This window comes from Solanum pennellii, chromosome 9, assembly GCF_001406875.1.
Source record: "Solanum pennellii chromosome 9, SPENNV200".
Lineage (NCBI taxonomy): Eukaryota > Viridiplantae > Streptophyta > Magnoliopsida > Solanales > Solanaceae > Solanum > Solanum pennellii.
In genome coordinates this window covers 10,906,021-10,926,607 of record NC_028645.1, presented here as the reverse complement: position 1 = coordinate 10,926,607, position 20,587 = coordinate 10,906,021, and the positions used below count along the sequence as shown (strand labels likewise).

The following is a 20,587-nucleotide window of genomic DNA, read 5'->3' as shown; positions in this document are numbered from 1 at the left end:
CTACTTCTCTGATCTTCATGACGAACCTGCAGGACGGACCGTCATGGGTACGACGGTCCGTCACGCTTTCCATAACCCCACACTTGGTCAGACTTCCCCATCTTCCTTCAGCAGCTGCACTACGCTGCCACCTACGGACCGTCACGAGCATGACGGACCGTCACAAGCTCCGTAGGTGGTCTCTTCTGCATTTCTTCGCTCAAAAACCTCAGCATTCATCTTTGGATAGATTTCCTGCAAATAAGGAGAAACTTATATAAAAATTAGCACAAAAAGGCTTTTGGACACATTAAACTTAAGGAAAAAGTATTAATAATACCGTGAAACCACGGTATATCAGCATCTCACTACAGCGTTGAGCATTGGGTCTGATTCATCCATACAAAGCTTAATCATGTTTTCATTTGACATTTTTGATGAATTTTAAGAAAATTCAAAAATCTAATTAGAGACCTAAATAAGAAAATAGAGCATATTACAAACCCTATATTCAAGTTTGAAATAGAGATGAACTTTTACAACTGAAACCTACTTAATTTTGAGAAGAAATCGTGAATTTTTTACAAAACGAACAAGAATTAGTGGTGGGGAAGAAGAAATAATAGGTAATTTAAAGTTGGGGAAGATGACAGTTGGAGAAGAAATGTTTCGTCAAATTATTGCTTCTAATGCGCCTAGAGGCAGTGACAACACCTCCAATGACAGGTCAACACTTAGGTGTGTAGAAATTAGAGAAATATAAAGTTCAGATGGGTAATAGGATACTCGTGAAGTTGGAGTGTGTTGTTGAAATTTTGGGTATAGGTTTGGAGGGGGGGTTAGATCATTTTCTCTAAGTAAAATAAAGATTAAGAACTTAATTTGGCTATGTGGACACCTATTCTAACACCTATATAGGAGGATCTTTACCATCTAATTTAAAACTGATAATGCAGAATTAAGGAGAAACATGATATTTCACCTTAATAAAATAAAAGAATCAATGTCAACCTTAATTACAACAAAAAGCTTTTTGCACATACGATGGAAAACCCTTTCTAATAACTAGTCTAAAAGGTACAAGAGTTTCCAAGAGAATACAAATATTAAAACAAGACATAATTTCCATCATAAGGAATAGAGGATTAGAAGTTGTTGTGGAACACCATCATCTTCATCCTGAAAAATCGATGATTCTGCAACCAGACTATACTAAGTAACACAACAAGAGCAGTATCAGTGCAAACAACATGTATCAGTAGGCTTAATAAGTTGACCCAAATCCACCCCATAATATCATGGAAATAATTAGAAGAAACATAAAACTTGAAGCTATACAACTCTGATCTTTCAACAACTTTTATTACTAGTAGGTATACTAGCTATCTCTTAACTCATACATTCTATCTCAAGCCTCCCTATCTCATTCCACTGCCAACTTCATCGGTAGGAATCATTCCACCCTCCTATATGTCCTAATATATTCCCCTTGTCACATGCATGCTTCTTGAGCTTACCCATCCTGCCAAACACTAGAATTATATTCTAATTCTTAATTCAAATATACCAACTATCCTTGTTAATCAATATGTCACCTCACTTGAGATCCCATGCAACCAACCCTGACCTTTGGCCCTTAGCCAATTTAGTTGGACTCCTCCAAATTTTTACGTATCCACTTGGACTCAACCCAAATTCAATGCACTCTTTAAGAAAGCTGAACCACCCAAGGATCTCTAAAACACCATTTATAGTGCTTAATTGACATGCAATCCCGATTATACAAGAACCACTCCACAAAATAAACAAAATAATTCGACTACTCACAAACTAACACACACAAGCACCTCAAAACATATATACATTCATCTATGATAGAGCTTGTATTAGGTGTCGTATCCGAGAAAATTATAATAGAATTTGTATTCGACATACATTGTTTACATGTTGTGGTATTTGAGTTAATCGAAAGTCAAAAACATCTAAATAATCACAACCACAAATGAAACAACTAACACTTAGCATGTAAAATAAACAATTATTTAAGAAAAATGATTAGATGAAAATAACAACGAATATCCCTAACATTCATTCGCTTATCTCCTAGAACATGAACTTTACAAGCAATACTAGTTAAACCGTTAATATGAACACATAACGTAAATTGAAAAACAATTTAACAATCACCTAGACCAACTATGGTCAATTATCCTAGCTTACATGACCCTTCTTAGATAGATTCCGACTCATTTAGTTAGCTCATTCATACAAAAAGCTCAATGTTGGACCTATTAAAAAGTACAAATCCTTCTTCGGAAATCCCTTTCTATCATTTATAACTAGGCTAGAAGTCTGTTTTGACCACGTAATCCATTCATGAACCCACCTCAAATTCGATTTCTCAAAGACTGAAAACCTTAGGATAAACACCCACTATTACTCATAGCGTCGACATCATCTACCACAATAATTTTGCACCACAAATAGAAATAACTAACACTTTTTATCCATCTACACTCGCTGTCTAGAAGCCTAATCTTGAAATCTTCTAGAATTCTACAAAATATTGTGTAGTCGGAAGTAAATTTTGTAGGAAATATGAAAGGAAAAATAATATCTTTAGAAAATGCTCAAGTTTATTATAGTCTACTTAAGGCCACTTGAGATGATTACAATCATTAACTACATCACTATTTATACTACTTCAAATAGAAAACAAAAAGTCTTGCACAAATAACTAAATACATGTATCACAATTTACTAGATACATGTACTACGAAATTCTAAAAAGACTTCTTGAAAAACTAAGAAACAATTTTGGAAGACTAAACATTGATGCATTAATTCCAACACTCCCCCTTAATGCATTTGCTTGATAACTCCAATGCGTTCTCGAAGATAGCAAAATTTTTCTCTAGGAAGTGCTTTGGTGAAGATGTCAGCAAGTTGTTCTCCTGTCTGACAATAATGCAATTGAATTTCGCCTTTCTCTTGTGCTTCTCAGATAAAATGATACTTGATGAAAATATGCTTTGATCTTTCATGGATGACTGGATTCTTGGCAATTGCAATTGCTGATTTGTTATCACAATACAGAACAGTCCTTTTTTTTTGTTTTTCACCAATGTCTTCAAATATTCTCCTAAGACAAATAGTTTAAGAAGTAGCCTTGGATGCTGAAACATATTCTGCTTCGGCACTGGATTGAGCAACAACACTTTGCTTTTTTGATAACCAAGAACAAATGCTTGATCCTAATAACAAAGCATAAGCAGGAGTACTCTTCATGTCATCTATACTTCCAGCCCAATCACTATCCGAATAACCAATTAAGTTCGAATTTCCACCAAATTTGTACATTATCCCATAATCGATTGTTCCTTGCAAGTAGCGTAGAACACGCTTTGCAGCTCCAAAATGCACTTGGCTTGGTTCTTGCATGAATTTGGATAATAAACTAGCAACAAACATAATATCTGGCCTTGTTGAAGTAAGATATAGCAAAGTTCCAATCAAACTCCTAAAAAGTGAGCTATTAACTTTCTTTTCTCCATCATCTTTTCTGAACGTCTTATTTGCTGCTAATGGTATGACCACAGACCTGCAATCCATCATTTTGAATTTTTGAAGAATACTTTTAGTATACTTCTTTTGAGAAATGAAAATTCCTTCTTTCACTTGAGAAACTTCAATGCCCAAGAAATAATTTAGCAGTCCAAGATCACTCATTTCATAAGCTTGCATCATATCTTGTTTGAAATTTTGCATCATCTTTACATCATTTCCTGTAAAGAGCAAATCATCCACATAGAGATAAACAATGATAATGCTGCCATGTTCTTTCTTCACATACAAAGTGGCTTCACTTTTCCTTCTCTGAAAATTATTTTTCAGAAAGTATGTATCAATTTCATTGTACCAGGCTCTTGGAGCTTGCTTCAGCTCGTAAAGAGCTTTTTTTAGTCTATACTCCTTTTCTTCTCCCCCTTGAACAAAAAATCCTTGAGGTTGCTCAACATAAATCTCTTCATCAAGTTCTCCATTCAGAAATGTTGATTTAACATCAAGTTGAAATATCTTCCATTAGTTTTGTGCAGCAACAACAATTACAGTTCTAATTGTCTTAAGACGAGCAACTGAGAGAGTTTCATAAAAATCAATACCTGGTTTTTGCGTGAAGCCTCTAGCAACCAACCTTGCTTTGTGCTTTTGAATATCTCCTTCCTGATTGAGTTTGATTTTGTAAATCCATTTTAGACTTACAACTTCTCTTTCTCTAGGAATAGCTACAAGCTCCCAAGTATTATTATTTTCGATCATTCGAATTTCTTCTTCCATGGCTTTCTTCCAAACATCATGCTTTATTGCTTCTTCATAATTTTCTGGCTCAACACTGGCAAAATCACATCTTTGATAAATGTCACTCAACATTTTTGTTCCTCTTGGAGGCAGTTCTTTATTATCTGAATCTGGGATTTCTCCCCCTTGAGAGACATCTTCATCTTTCTCATCCTCTTCTTGATTTGAAGATATGATAGCAATATTCTCTATCTTTTTATCCTCCCAATTTCATGTTGTTTTTTCATCAAAAATGACATCTCTACTAACAACAAGTTTGTTAGTTTTGACATCGAGAAGCCTATATCCTTTTGTCACATCACTATAACCAATAAAATACATTTTTTACTTTTTTCATCCAATTTTGTTCTTTTCTCAGCAAGTACATGAGCATAACAAATACACCCAAAAATTTTAAATGACTTACAGAAGGTTAATTCCACTCCAAGCTTCAACTGGTGTCTTGTCCTTTAGTACCTTTGTTGGACACCTGTTAAGGATGTGAACTGCTGTATGCACTGCTTCTGCCCAAAAATATTTTGGTAGCCCTTTGTCATTCATCATAGTTCTGGCCATTTTAACAATTGTTCTATTTCTTCTTTCAGATACACCATTTTGTTGAGGAGTAAACTCTGCTGTAAGTTGCTTCTGGATGCCTTCATTTTTGCAATATTCTACAAATTCTCGACTTGTGTATTCACCTCCTCAATCACTGCGAATGGTTTTGATGTTGCAACCTCTTTGCTTCTCAACAAGGGCTTTAAATTTCTTGAATGTAGCAAATGCTTCTGACTTTTCTTTCAAGAAATAAACCCAAGTCATTCTTGAGAAATCATCAATAAAGATTAGAAAATACCTTTGACTTCCAAGAGATGGAGTCTTCATTGGTCCACAAATGTCGGTGTATGAATTAGTTCCAAAAATACACTTGCTCTCCAAGACACCCCTTTTGGAAAAGACTTCCTGTGTTGCTTTCCCATTATACAACTTTCACATGTATCCACCTCAGTATGTATCTCAGGAAGGCCTTGCACCATGTCCTTTTGCTTGAAAAGCTCTAAACCATGAAAATTCAAGTGACAAAATCTTTTGTGCCAAAGCCATGAATCATCTACAATTTCATTTTTTAATGCATTGTAATGAAATTGCAAAGGGGAGTTTCTTTTTATCATCTTTACTTCAACAATGACTTGATTTGGCTCAATTTTATCATAAATCTTGCAATAATTATTTCTAAACACAAGAGAATAACTATTTTCCATGAGTTGACCAACACTAAGCAAATTTTCTTCCAAGTCAGGAACATAAAGAACATCATGAATTTGCTTACCGCATACTTTCATGTTGATTGAAATAATACCTTTACCTTTCGCATCAACTAAGGCTCCATTCCCCATCTTCACTTTAGTAGTGATGCTATTATTAATTGAGAGGAAAGCCTTTTCATCTCCAGTCATGTGATTACTACAACCACTATCAACATACCATTCATTGCTTTTTGTTGAAGCATCAGATTTAGAAGCAAAGAAAAGATTTTCTTCCCTTTCTTCCTCATGTTTTCACAAAAATTTTCTTGCTCCCGTTTCTTGTGCCAACAATCCTTTTCAACGGGGCCAAACTTTTTACAAAAGTTACATTGGGGCTTGCCTTTGTGCCAACATTTTTCTACATTGTGATTAGTCTTTTTGCAAACTTTACAAAAAAGACTAGAGTTTTTCTCACCTTTTTCTTCAACCTTCTTGGAAGAACCATCATGATCCTGCTTCTTTTTTGGCTTGTAATTTTTCTTCTGATGATTTTTTGAGAAATTTTGAGAATTCTCATTTATTTTAGAATGGAAAGTCGTCTCTTTGGGTTGATCTTCACGAAAAAATCTTCACTTCTCGTGTGCACGAAATGATCCAACTAGCTCTTTGATGGAAAGCTTAGAAAGATCTTTCGTCTCCTCAGTGATAGAACCGATGTACTCATACTTTTCTGTGACACTAATTAGAATCTTTTCTACGACTTGTTGGTCAGAAATTATATCACTATGATTTTTCATTTCATTAACAATATTCATGACTCTTGTGCAATATTCATCAATTTTTTCAGATTCTATCATCTTTAAATTTTGAAACTCTCTTCTAAGAGTTTGAAGATTTATAGTGCGTACCTTTTCGTCACCATACACCTCAGTTTCCAGAAAATTCCAAGCTTCCTTTGCAGTCTCACAAGTAGCAATTTTTGCAAAATATGCTCTTGAGACTCCCATTTGGATTTTGCTCAAGGCTTTTGCATCTTGACGATACTTAGCCTCAAGATTTTTCATCTCTTCTGCTATAAGATCACCATCGTTTTCTGGGTCTTCAAAGTCATTTGCAACAATAGTCCACAAACCTTCAGCTTTCAAATGTGTTCTCATTCTTATCTTCCAGTATTCAAAATCAGTTCCATCAAAAATGGAGTAAGAACAACTGAAGAATCAGCACCTTCATTTATTTTGGATGCCATATTTTTTTCTTCACCTAACCCCTATTAAGAACGAAAACCTGCTCTGATAGCAATTTGTAGGAAATATGAAAGGAAAAATAATATCTTTAGAAAATGCTCAAGTTTATTATAGGCTACTTAAGGCCATTTGAGATGATTACGATCATCAACTACATCACTATTTATACTACACAAAATAGAAAACAAAAAGTCTTGTACAAATAACTAAATACATGTATCACAATTTACTAGATACATGTACTATGAAATTCTAAAAAGACTTCTTGAAAAACTAAGAGACAATTTTGGAAGACTAAACATTGATGCATTAATTCCAACAAATTTAACCAGTGTTTTAAAAGGCGGGGGCTTGAGGTGAGGCGTTTTATACAGTATGGGGTGAGGCGTAAGCCTCAAGACACGGAGCGTAAGTCCCATGGATCTACAGGGCGTAGTGGCATGTATATATACTCAATTTTATAATTTTATTACTAATAAAATAAGCAAAAGTAAATTTGTCAATGAATTATGATTTTTATGTGAGATAAGAATTAATATTCAATAATGAAGAAAAAATAATTAGAATTATTATTTGAGAAATATCAGTAATCAATAACAAAAATATGATTTAAAGCAAAAAAAATTTAAAAATAAGTAAAAAACGCCCTGGTGTACGTTTTTACACCCAGGACTTACGTTTTTAGGTTCAGGGCTTGCACCTCAAATTTTAGGATTTATGCCTTATGGATCTACGTTTTTAATTTACGGCCACAGCCTTTTTGGCACACCTCGCCCCGAAACTCGCCCTGGGGTTCGCCCTTAAAACGTTTTTGAAAACACTGATTCTAACTACTAAGTTAAGCTAGCCTACCTGGGTGCCGAGAAAGCTACTTTAGGAGTTTGAACACAGATTTATGGTTTACCACAATAAAATGAATTTTAATGACCTGTTGGATTATTCGAGTGAAAGTGATACATGTTCACAGTGATACATGTTCAAAGTGATATATATTCATTGTGGATACTATGTAAAAAATAATGTTGAGGATGAAGTTGAAGATGATACTATAACCTTGGAACTAGTTACGCATAAGGAAGCACTTATCGCATCTTGAACTCTTCACAAATGTATGGTACAGTTCGAAAAGACAACATTGGAGCACTTGAATGCAATAAGAAAAGTTAGAGATCGATGAGCTTCAACTAGATTTAAATTTTAAGAAAAAACAAAACATAATATAATCATATTTCACTAAATTATCATAGATATATTTCACTACTAAAAAACAACGTTTAGCGACAAACTATAATCCATCACTATATAACGACGGATTTGTGACGTAATTATCATTTTGTTGCAAAATTAACAATTAATTTTTTGATTTATAATATAGCGATAAATTTGCAATGGAATATTTAATTCGTCGCTAAATATTAGCGCGGAATTTCGGCGCCTAATTTTCCCTATGAATTTAGCAACAAAATAAGAGTGACAAATTAAATTAATATTTTGCGACAGAACTAGCAACATAAAAAAGGTCGCTAAACTTATATATATATATTTTTGTAAAATTTATATTATATAGTGACGAAAATATCCATCAATATAATATTTTTTGCATATATATTTATTTGAAAGTGACGGATGTTATAATCTGTCATTAATTTTTTTTGCAATTTTTTAAAAGTGATTCTTAGGGCACAAAATATTTACACTCACACTCACACTTTTCAGAGATGGAGCTCAGAAACTCCAATCCTCCATCTCTAAAACTCCATCTCGAAGCTGGTAATACTCGAAGCTTGCAAGCAAGTTTCCATGTCGAAGCTCCGAAGCAAGTCCCAATCAAGAAAGGTAAGCGCTCAAACTCCATTTTCATTTTCAAAGCTTCAGTTTCCGTAAATGGATTTGTTGGTTCATATATCAAGGGGAATCAATTTCCCAAGTTGGAATTAGCAAGAACCAGTTATAAAATCAAAACCCTTGCTCCAATTTACAGTATTTCCACACAATTTTGATGACTTTCAACTCTTTCTCTCTGAAAAAAAGGAACCCCCACTAAGAATTTCGCTTAAAATTTTGCATTAGGATATCAGATTAACTCGACATACCATTGTTTTTTAGTTTCAACTCCACATACTATCGTTTTCCAGTTGCAAAATATGAAGCCTAACTAGAAATCGTTTCACTCGACCACTAAAAATAGAGATTTTAGTCGTTTGGGTTTTAAGAAAATATGATATTCTAAAGATGAACTCTTTCCATTTTGTTTAGCTTGAAGTAAGATTGAATGTTCTGAAAATGAGGAAGCGGAAGAGTTTGAAGAATACATAAATAATGACTAGTGTTTGATAATCTACTATTGTATTTTCAATGTATTTTGTTTGTTTCTGATTTTTTATTTAGGACAATGTTCTTTAATTTCTTCTTTTAAATATGTGTATTGTATATCTTATTTTAACTCTTAATTAAACCTATTAATTGTAGCTTTAATAATTGTTATACATACTAGTTAACTATGCATTTATTAGAATTACTTACAGTTAATATAGAGGATTCCTTATTAGAATTACTTATAGTTATTTACTGATTTTGATAAGTGTTTTACTCTACTTTCTTGAACTGTTATAGTTCTCATTATTATGGACAATGTCTTATTCTATTTTGTAATAGTCATGATCTAACAACAATATATATGTTATATTTGCTTACATATATGGGTCGAGGTAGAGGTCATGGCAAATCCTCAAGTAGGAGTACTCCTGCTATTCGTTATAGCATGCCAACTGTTTCCATGTCCACTATAGTTTCTCATCAACAAGGTGGTACCCCAACCATTGTAACAGTCAACTCAAAGTATTAGTCCAACCATTTCTGAGGCACCTCCAACTACACAAAATCAAAATAACCTATATGTTAGGGTCTGTCTACTCAAAGCAACCCAATAGATTATACCAACACAGTTGTTGCTACACCAAATCAGAGTAACGTAATAGGTCAGGGTTTGTCTCCTCTGAGTTACACAACAAATCATACCAACAAAACTGCTGAAGGTAAATCTAGTAATAGCCATACACAGGCCCTTGCCTTTATAACTCATGTAGAGTTAGTTCATTCTTTTGCTTTTATTCTTGTAACTTATTTCTTACCCTTGTCTTTCTACTTAGGCTTCTTCACTAATTTTCTAACAAAGGAATATTGTTTTTAATATTATATCATTTCTCCACCTTAAGTTGAGGCTAAGTGTATTTGTACCTATTTTTAAAGTGTATTTGTATTTGATTTTACTTTACATGCTTGGACCATACTGATTTTGAAGGAATTGGTTGAGCTTCAAAGCTGGAAGCTCAAAATGCAACATAATTTACTGATGTCCTTCATCGGTAAGTGTCTACAGACGACATTTGCAGCAGCTTCAGTTTACTATCTACTGTGGATGAAAATTTTATACTCAATCTATAGGTGTACATTTAGGATTTTTGTCAAGAGTCGTGGTGACATGCTGAGAATTATTTTGTGTTGCATCTGTTGGAATGTTTATGAACTCAATCTATATGAACAACAAATATTTATTATGTGTTGCTTCTGTTAGAATTAACTGATCTTTCTTTACTATAGTAAGAAACTATGAAACAGATTGGAGTGAATTTCATTTAATATTCAGGGTTCTAGCACGTAGCCTTTGCTATTGATTGTTTTGCTGCCTAGAATACTTTCAATATACACTTCAAGTTGCAGGCAATTTGTTGTTACTTAGTCATTGTAATACCATCTGCTCATTGTAATACCACATGCTCTTAGTACATCCATGTATGCATCCGTAAAATTTTATTCTTAGTCACGTGATGCATCTGCTAGGTACCTAGCTTATTAATTTTCTGAACATTAGAACTGCTGCGCAAAATTCTCAAGTGATGCATTTGTCAAATTTGCAGATTTTCAAGTAAAAAATTTGCAGAACTGCTAGGCAGAATTTCAAGTAAAAAATTTCCAGATCATGTTTGAACTGAAAATCACTTTATAACTGCTGGCATATTTTTCTGCCTATTTACTGCTAATTTATCAATAATATGATTATTTATTCTGTTAGAACTAATAAATATAATATCATATACTAATATTATTTTTAATTTATGATAACCATTCTAATGACCTCTTTGACTTTACACATGTTGAAACATTCTAAAACAAGCTCTAATTTGTATCCAACTCTTTCAAAAGTGAAGTTGAATTCAATGGAATCAACTGGAAAGGTGTCTCAAATGATGTACGAAATGATTATTTGGGAGAATTCTAGATATAGCTTTTCATTGTTAGTGATTTTAGTAAGTGTATTCATATTTATAGACAGGACATTAATGTATTACTTTCAAAATTTATTTCAGAAAAAAATTTATTGGAATGTTTTCATTAGTGAAAATGGAGTGAAGAGACACTGGTTGGTCAAGGCAGCTGTAAAATATAGGAATTTCATTTCTAAAATAAAAGGGGAAGGAGAATATCGCAAGAAACTTGTGAGTTTATATTTTACAAACTCTTTAAGTCTAAAACTTTAAAGCCAATCTAAAAATGTAAATGTCAAGTCTCATCGGTTCAAAATCATCTTTGTTGTTGTTGGTTTTGTATAATGAAGGTGCTGTTTTGATGCTTTTACGCTGCAATTTTAGTGTTGTTTTAATCAGATTCTAGTGTTGTTTTAGTGTGACTTTAGTACAGTTATTTTTAGTGCAATTTCCGTCCCGTTTTAGAGTGAATCTGATGCTGCTTCAATGTAATTTAAGTGTTGTTAGAGGCTTCTTTGGTGCAATTTTAGTGTAATTCAGGTGTAATTCATTATCCAACAAGAGCAAACTTACATTTGGCTGTCATCTTGACTATGTAATCATCTTTCTAAAATACTAATACTGGCAGTCCATGTTTAGTGGTGTTAACAGGGCTAGTAAACTCAATAGGAATATCATTTTTGGAATGATTATGCCTTAGACGAGCAACATATGATTGAAATAATCGTATAGGGGGGTTATTCAGAGATTGTGTTAAATTTCTGTTAAATGAAAATAGATTCTACATTGATAGAGTCACAAAGGCAATAGAAAGGAGCTGCTCCAGTTAGCTTATCTGCTCCACTTAAGAGAAAGAAAACAACTCACACCACTGAGAAAGGAGCTGCTAAAAGAAATTAAAGGCTGGTGGTAGTAAGAAGAAAAAGTAGTTAGTAGGGGCGGACCCACATAGAGAGGCTCGGGTGCTTGAGAACCCATTGACCCCAATGAAAATTTTATATACACATATAGAAGATACTGGATAATTAATATAAAAAACTCGTTAGCACCCATTGTTCAAAAAGGCCTCATTGCTGCATTGGTTCTAAAGGTGACTTAAAAGCTTTATGACGTCCGCCTGTGAGTGTTCGAATTCTAACAACAACGTATGTTTATTTTTTTGGTTGAAGAAAGCAAAACTGGAATTTCTTTTTTCATAGTTATTTGACTGTTCTTTTTATATATATTTTTACGATTGACTTTTTTCTTATATTCTTTTATATTGTTTTTCAACTTTTTTTTGTATTTCATTTATTAATTAAACTAAAAATATTGGTAAGCTTCTAGAAAGATTTTTTTTAACTTGAGCACCCACAATCATCAAATTCTGGATCTGCCACTGATAGTTAGCATCAAGTTAAAGCTTGCAGTGAAAGTGATGGTCTCGTAACTTGGTCAGTCAAGTTTCAAGCATCTCGTTTCTTTTCTTTTCTTTTGTAGCTCTCGATCCTACCCTCTTTTTCAATCAATGAATGTATAAATCTAGAATTTCTTGGGCTCTATCCTATATGAATTGACATTTCTGTAAGCTGCATGTACCATTTAGGGCCCGTTTGGATGGGCTTAATAAAAGTAGCTTTAAAAAAGTACTTTTGAAAGTGCTGAAACTTATTTTTAAAATAAGCAGTTATGCGTTTGGATAAAAGTGCTGAAGTTAAAAAAAAAGTTGTTGATGTGTTTGGCAAATAAGTGTTGATAAACAGCTTTTTAAATCAAAATGTCTGAAATACCCTCAAAAGTTGTTAACATAATAAAAGTTAATTAATTTATATTTTACAGCCATAAATAGTTATATTTTGCTATCATTCACATATTTCTTTCTCATCACAAATTATTTATAAGAGGAATATAAATTTATCATAGATTTTAAAGATATATAATTTGAATAGATCAAAGAACGATTTAAGATTTATTTTAGTTTCATCCATAGATAATAATAATTGTCTAAAAATATTGAGGGCAAAAATATTAAGGGTTATGGAAGAAAGAGATTTTAGGGTTATGTGGGTAATTTGGAGATTGTATAAAAATATTAAGGGCAAAAAGGTAAAAATGTGGTCAACTTAAAACAGCTTATAAGCTAAAAAAAAAAAGCACCCCTACCCCAGCTTTTAACTTTTGGCTTAAAATAATTTTTTTGTAACTTAAAATAAGTTATTTTAAGTATTGCCAAACAGCTAAATAAGTCAAAAATCAGCTTTTAAGTCAGTTTGACCAGCTTTTAAGCTGAGCCAAACAGACTCTTAATGCATAACACAAATCTTAATCTAAAAACAAAAAGTTCTTCTTGGTATTATTGTGAGGAGGTTGGTGATTTTGATTACCCTGGGCTGTTTTTGTCCATTTGATAATGGGTTCTAGTATTTGTCAGCGGAGAATTTTATGTTATCTGATAAAATCACAATCTCCTATTGGACATGTTTATGTGCATGTTGCAAAAGAGTAACATTCTTGCTAATTGGTTCATTTACACCATTGTGTAAATGACCTTCACGGTTAGTGTAAGCATCATCACAGTAAGTGTTAGGGAGGGGCTCACTTGATTTCTCTTTATTGTCTTGAATTTGTTGTTCTTCGATTTTACTTTTTGCAGCTCCTGATTATCATGTTGAGTGGGCTAGGTTCTTTCGATCATAGTGTGAGTGCTTGCAGGTTACTTTCGCAGTTCAATTTGAATGAGAGTTGCAGTAGACACCATTGGGCTGTCATGAATCCCAAATGAGAAATTTGAGAAATGTACATTATCATAGTAGTTTCCCGCAACTTGATTCCTTGATTTATTATCATTTGTGAAGTGTTTTTGTGTGTGTGTTTTGGAAAGTCTCGACACTTCTTGTCCTTTTTTTTTTTTTTTTGTGTTTTCAGGGATCTTGAGAACTCTTGTCCTGTTTTTATCATATGGTTGAAAAATATTCACTGCACTTAAGCTTAAAAGCTTTCTGCATTTTCCTTCAAAATTTGCTTTGTTCCCTATCTTTAATGCTTTCTCATTCCCTCTACTTATTATAGGAAAAATATGAAATATATTACGGTAAATATATGTGTCTCAAACTGATAATGATCAATGTAAAGCATATAACTAAGCTACGGGGCAGAAAAGAAAAGAAGAATGTACAATCTTGGATCTGAAGCAAAAAATTACTATGGGTAGAATTGTTGTGGCTCATCATCATTACCACCTCCATTTTCTCAATCAACATCGACGGCAAATATGGATGAGTTTGTAAAGAAAATATTGATGCCTACACTTACATTATTCCTATTATTATTGAGCAGGTGCAAGCAACGATTACTTATCCCTCTGGCAACCCATTGCTTGTGACACCTATAGTGCCTCCTACTACTAATGTGGATGAGGTTGATCCCTCAATATTAAGTGACGATCGTATCTCTTAGTCCCTGCAACTTTAATTTTTGATATTGTCATGCTATTTGGAAACTATGAATTGTGTCGTAACATTACGTAGGTTCATTTAAGAGTACTTGATTAGTTTTCTTTTAATATTTTAACCAAAAGTATGTAGCAACAAATTTTCGCGACTATTTGGTCGTTGCAATGTAAAGAATGTTGGCGACAGATTAGCGACAAATTATTGAAGGCCTAATATGTTGAGATGGAATATGTTGCGACGGATATTACATCGCAACTTTATCCATAATGATGAAATGAATTGTGAAATTAGCAACAAAATCATATAAATATAATGACAACTATGTACGTCTCTAACAATGACGACGAATATATTCGTCACTATTACGTCACTAAACTTGTGACGGAACTCATTTTTTGTCCTAGAATTATGAAATCAACAACCAAATTATATAAATATAATAACGACTATGCCCGTCGCTAACAATGGCGACAAAAATATTTCGTCACTATGACGTTGCAAAACTAGTGACGAAACTCATATTTTCGTCACTAAAAGCTTATTAATGAGCGTAATAGCAACAGTCAATAATTCGTTGTTAATCCGTCACTAATCATGTTTAGTGACGGATTTTCATTGGATAGTGACGAATTTTATCCGTCGGCAAACATAATTTTTTTTTATTTTTACTTTTAAAAGAATTATTAATTTATCATATTAATGGAACCACATATTTATATGGGGTCTTCTAGTAAAAGACATTATTTTCAGTAGATGTTTATACCAAAATTTAACACAATTAAGTGATTTATGAAGTAAAAATATATAGTACTATTTAGTCAAGATTATGTGATGGTTGTGTATATTCAAACATATATCATTCGTTTATAGGTTTGGACTTAGGTATAAACACACAGTAGTGTGAATGGTACGTTTTGTAGGGAGTGCAAGACGTTGTATGTAAAATCTTACCAACAAATAACCATTTATGGAAATAGCAACAAGGTTCACACCTACTGTTTTCTTATTTAAAGCACAAACTCTTTTAGATGTATTGATTACAATATACCCAACTTAAACTCTAAAGTATTTATTTGAAAATCAATATATTGCCCATGTATAAAAATCTTAAAACATATTCAAATCACTAGGTATTAGAGACAAGAAGAATAAAGTCAATTGTGACTTCATTTTTGGAGTTGAGTAAAGGAGCTTAAAAGTAGGAATTTGGTAAATCCAACATAGTTGCATAATTAGACTTAAAGAAAATACTAAAAACAATTAATTCATGATTACCAATTAATCCTTTCATTAATCACTTTTCAATCTCAATCTAAGCTCCAAATCTAGGCCATTCGGATCTTTGTAGTTACAAAGACTATCTAGTTTGGATCAAATTCGGAAAACAACATGTCATGAAATCCTTCGATATCTTCAATGAAGTGGTCAATTATCTTCGATATAATCGTAACCTGTCATGGGATGGTCAAGAAAACACGTGACTCATACAATATAGAAAATAACGTTCATTAACTATGTTACTCGAATTTAGAAATATTTCTTAATGTATCCGAGTAGCATGTAGTTAAATAATAGCAAATGAAAACTAACATCTTCACCAAATTTAGCATATTCATTTAGGAAGTCTTGTAGGATAGCTAGTTGCTGCTCAGGATTGTTGCTAGCAGCACAAAATTGTTCCTTCAAATCCAAACACATTTGAAAATTCTCAGAATACATTATTTTGTTTTTCAAATGCTCAATCTTACTTTCTTCTTCCATGATTTGTTGGGCATGAATTAGTATAATTCAATATCACAATTTAATTACAATATATATGTTAATAGTGAAAGATATAATTTTAAAAAATAAAAACGTGACTAGATTATTATTATTGTGATAACAGTGATTGGGAGTAGTTTAGCAAAATAATTCATCCATCTTCTCTTTTTGAGACATCTGTCTGGTAAGTGGTCCTCTTTTTATTGTGCTAACTTTTCGTAGAATTATTTTAGACCATGGTCTAAAGATTTTATTTTAGAACTAGCAAGTCTAAAATCTTTTGAGAAAACATTAGACCTATCGAAATTTTTTAAAGTTATTCTAAACTTTAGACATAACCTTATATTTTGTGTTAATCAACCGTATTTTAGAAATTAATCATACTTGGGGAAAATAATATTTTTGATTCCTAAATTATTACTTTGGTTCTTGGATTATTTGACTAAGCATATTAAACCTTCAATTAACTTAAATATGTTTTGAACATGGATTATGTTAACTATTTAACATCCATCAGCTTAAAGGAGCAAATCAAACATTAAACTTAATTGAAGGTTTAATGTGCTTAGCCAAATAACATAAGGATCAAAATCGAAATAAAATAAATCAATAACCGAAATATGAATTTAACTAATAAAAAATTAAAAACTTGAAGTGTCACACACATATGTCAAATCCACAATCAATTAGCATTTAAACACCTTTTGTTGTTTTCTAAAAACTTCCATTTGTCCGTAAAAGTTTACAATTTTAACATACTATCAAAGGAACATTTAACATTTATATGTACACTATATATATGATATATTTCAAGTGACCATACAAATTTTATAATAAAAACCTTGATGTGATGTCCTTTGTTATAAAACCAAATCTTTACTTGTGTTGTCTCAAGCCCTAGATCCTCACTCAATTGCTCTATCACATCATTTGCTGGATTTGGGTTTTGGCTAAACACCCTAATGAAAAACTAAATATATGTTACAATGAAGAAAATCAATTTCATAAAAAGATTAACAACATAAGTTAATACACATATCTCAAATTCATAGATTTCACTATCAATAATAATAATTGTGAACGATGCTCAATAATAATTTTGACAAATTAATTCTCATTTTTCGTAGTGAAAGGCACAAAAACCTATGATGGACATCATAAAGAACATCATCGATGAGAAAAAATTCAGAAAATATGAAAGGATAAAATAAAAAGAGCCAAAAAATTATTTATTCAACAAACTCACTCTTCAAGTTTCTTAATTGTTTGTTCATAGGAATGTTGAAAAATCGATTTTCCGATCTCTTGACCAGAAGTTGACCCAACACTTGCATCATTTTGAAAAGTCAAACTAGAGAAGAATGAAATAAAAGAGAAAAGAAAAATGTGATGAACAAATAAAGTTCATTCTCAAAGAAGGAGTATGTGTAGACGAGAACTTGTCCAATCTTGGATTTATAGGGTCTTCAAAATGAAATCATGAATTTTTGTGGACAAACATTAAATGGAATAAGAATAAATAGTCTAATTACTCATATATATGGTTGGTCAAAGTCAAAATTTCTTTTAATATTTATAAAAGTACTTAGTTTATATGTAAAATAGAGATAAAGAACTTAATTTGTTTGTGTCACGACTCAACTATTAGGCCATGTGGCCTCTTATTTTAACACCCACATAGGAGGATCTTTACCACCCAATTAAAACTGATAATGCAGAAGTAATGCGAAACATGATATTTACCTTAATAAAATAAAAGAATCAATCTCAAACCTTAATTATAACAAAATACTTTTTTGCACGTACAACGAAAAATTATCTCTAAGAACTAATCTAAAAGGTACAAGAGCTTCTAAGAGAATACAAATATTAGAACAAAACACTACTTCCATCATAAGGAAGAGAAGAATAAAAGTTTTTGTGGATTGATCACCATCATCATCTTCTAGGAAACATCGATGAGCTTTGATCTAAGGGTTGAGGAACCGAGTCGTGCCAACAACTTTAGTAAAGATATCTGCTATTTGATTTTGAGATGAAATATAGCGAACCACCAAAGATTGATCTTCAACCATCTCTCAGACAAATTGATAATCAACACGAATATGCTTTGACCGTTGATGGATGACATGATACCGAGATAAAAATTGTGCTTATCACAAAGACCGATGGGAGGTGCAGTGAGAGGGGCATGCATTTCACTGATAAGTTGTTGTAGCCAGATCGATTCAGTAGTTGCCAGAGCTAAAGCGTGATACTCAGCTTCAGCGCTTGAGTGGGATACAACCTTTAGTTTTCAAGAAGACCAATTGATCAAGTTACCTCCAAAAAATAGTGCAAAACCATGTTGGGATCAACTACTATCATCAAGGTCAGACATCCAACCAGCATACGAAAAGGCTACCAAACTAGAATCAGACATAGGTTGTAGGAAGAGGCCATCATGGAGGGATCCTTTCAGATATTAAAGTATGCGTTTGACAGTTGACCTATGAGAAATGGTGGGTGATTGCATGAATAGACATACCCTATTGACTGCATAGGGTATTTCTGGCCTAGTGATAGTTACATGTTGAAGGCACCAACAACACAACAATATAAATGAGCATCAGGCAGAGGATCACTATAAAGAATAAGACGAGATCCAGGTTTAGCCGGACTAGAAATGGGCTTAGCACCAACCATGTTAGTGTGACGAAGTAAGTCGCGAATGTACTTGCAAAAATCCCATATGGTGTTGGAGTTACCTCAGGGCGCACCAAGAAAATAATTTAATGAACCAAGATCCTTGAGAGAGAATTGTTGATCAAGAGATTGAATAAATGTTAGTGATAAAATCACTATCACTGCCAGTTATAATAAGGTCATCCACATAAACAACAACATATATATGTAGTGTTCTTAGAAGCCTGCTGCACAAAAAGAGAGGACTTAGATTAACAAGAGTGGAAGCCAATGGTGAGGAGAAAAACCTTTAACTTATTTAACCAAGAACGTGGTTCTTGCTTGAGGCCATATAAGGCCTTGTTTAATTTGCATACAAAATGTGTCTGGTTAAGATCAACAAATCCTTTTGTTGCTCCAAAAATACCTGTTCAGACAGATTACTATTTAAGAAGACATTGTTGATATCAAGTTGCCAAATAGTCCACTTATTTGTCACAACTAGAGACAGGATAAACCGAATGGTTGTGGGCTTAACAATGGGACTAAATGCATCGAAGTTATCAACACCCTCCTCTTGGTGAAAGCTTTTAAGTACAAGGCAATCTTTGTGACGTTCAATTGATCCATCGACTTTCCTCTTGATCTTATGGACCCATTTACAACCAACAATGTTAGAGTTAGACGATGGTGGAACTAATGTTCAAGTCTTATTTCGCATAAGAGCTAAAAATTCTGTCTGCATAGCTTGGTGCCATTTATGAATTTTGAGGCTTGATGATATGTTGTAGGTTTTGGAATGTGAGAGGGATTAGGAGGAAAAGAATGATGAGATATTATAAGAGCTTTTTGGTTTTACTTCGAACACCATGTGATGGTGAAGGGTATCTGATGGGAGAAAATATGAAGGAGTTGTGGTCGGGTAAGAGGAACCAGTAGATGATAGATGCTCAGGTCGACGGATGGGTTAATGTACAGGTACATTTTAATTACTAGTGTGCAGGTGAGGGTATAGATAATACACTCGAAATATTTGTTAATGACCTTTCCACGATGTGGTGTGCGGCAGAATGTGAACGCACTATATGTTGAGAAGCTTGATCGAGTAAAGAAAGGGATGAGTTGCTGGAATGTAGTGAGGGAGAGGATGATTGTGTGATTGGCAGCATGGAGGAATAAGGAGAAGTATGTTCATCGAACACAACATGCTGATTAATATATATTCGGGAAGACGCGACGTGGTAATAAAGGTAACCTTTGTGATGAGAACTATACCCTATAAAGACATAAGGAAGAGATCGAAAATCAATTTTATGATTTTTGTAGGGTCGAAGAAAGGGATAACATAGGCAACCAAAAGTTTTGAGAAAATCATAACGAGGAGAACTGTTGCAAAGTAATTCATATGGTAGTTTGAAGGATAGGGAAGAAGATATGGTAATATTGGATAAGTATGTAGCAGTATGAAATGCATGCTCCCAAAGTTGAAATGGAAGAGAAGCATGAGAAAGAAGAGCGAGTCCTTTAATTTTTCAATTATAATTCGATTTCGGTGTTCCGTGCGCCATTTTGTTGAGGTGTATAAGGACAAGAGTCAAGAGATACGATGATGAATACCATGATTTTGTAAAAATGACGATACATTATGACACTCACCT

The 20,587-nt window shown here is 33.0% G+C and overlaps 1 long non-coding RNA gene and 1 pseudogene across 1 annotated transcript; one reads left to right on the top strand and one right to left on the bottom strand.

Moving 5' to 3' along the window:
- The first annotated feature begins 8,465 nt into the window (after positions 1-8,465).
- On the top strand, positions 8,466-10,482 carry LOC107029684. Its single transcript, XR_001458050.2, has 2 exons — positions 8,466-8,644; positions 10,110-10,482. It is a non-coding gene; the product is annotated as an uncharacterized LOC107029684 (long non-coding RNA).
- Positions 10,483-15,794: 5,312 nt separating this feature from the next.
- On the bottom strand, positions 15,795-17,673 carry LOC107029985 (annotated as a pseudogene).
- Positions 17,674-20,587: the final 2,914 nt, after the last annotated feature.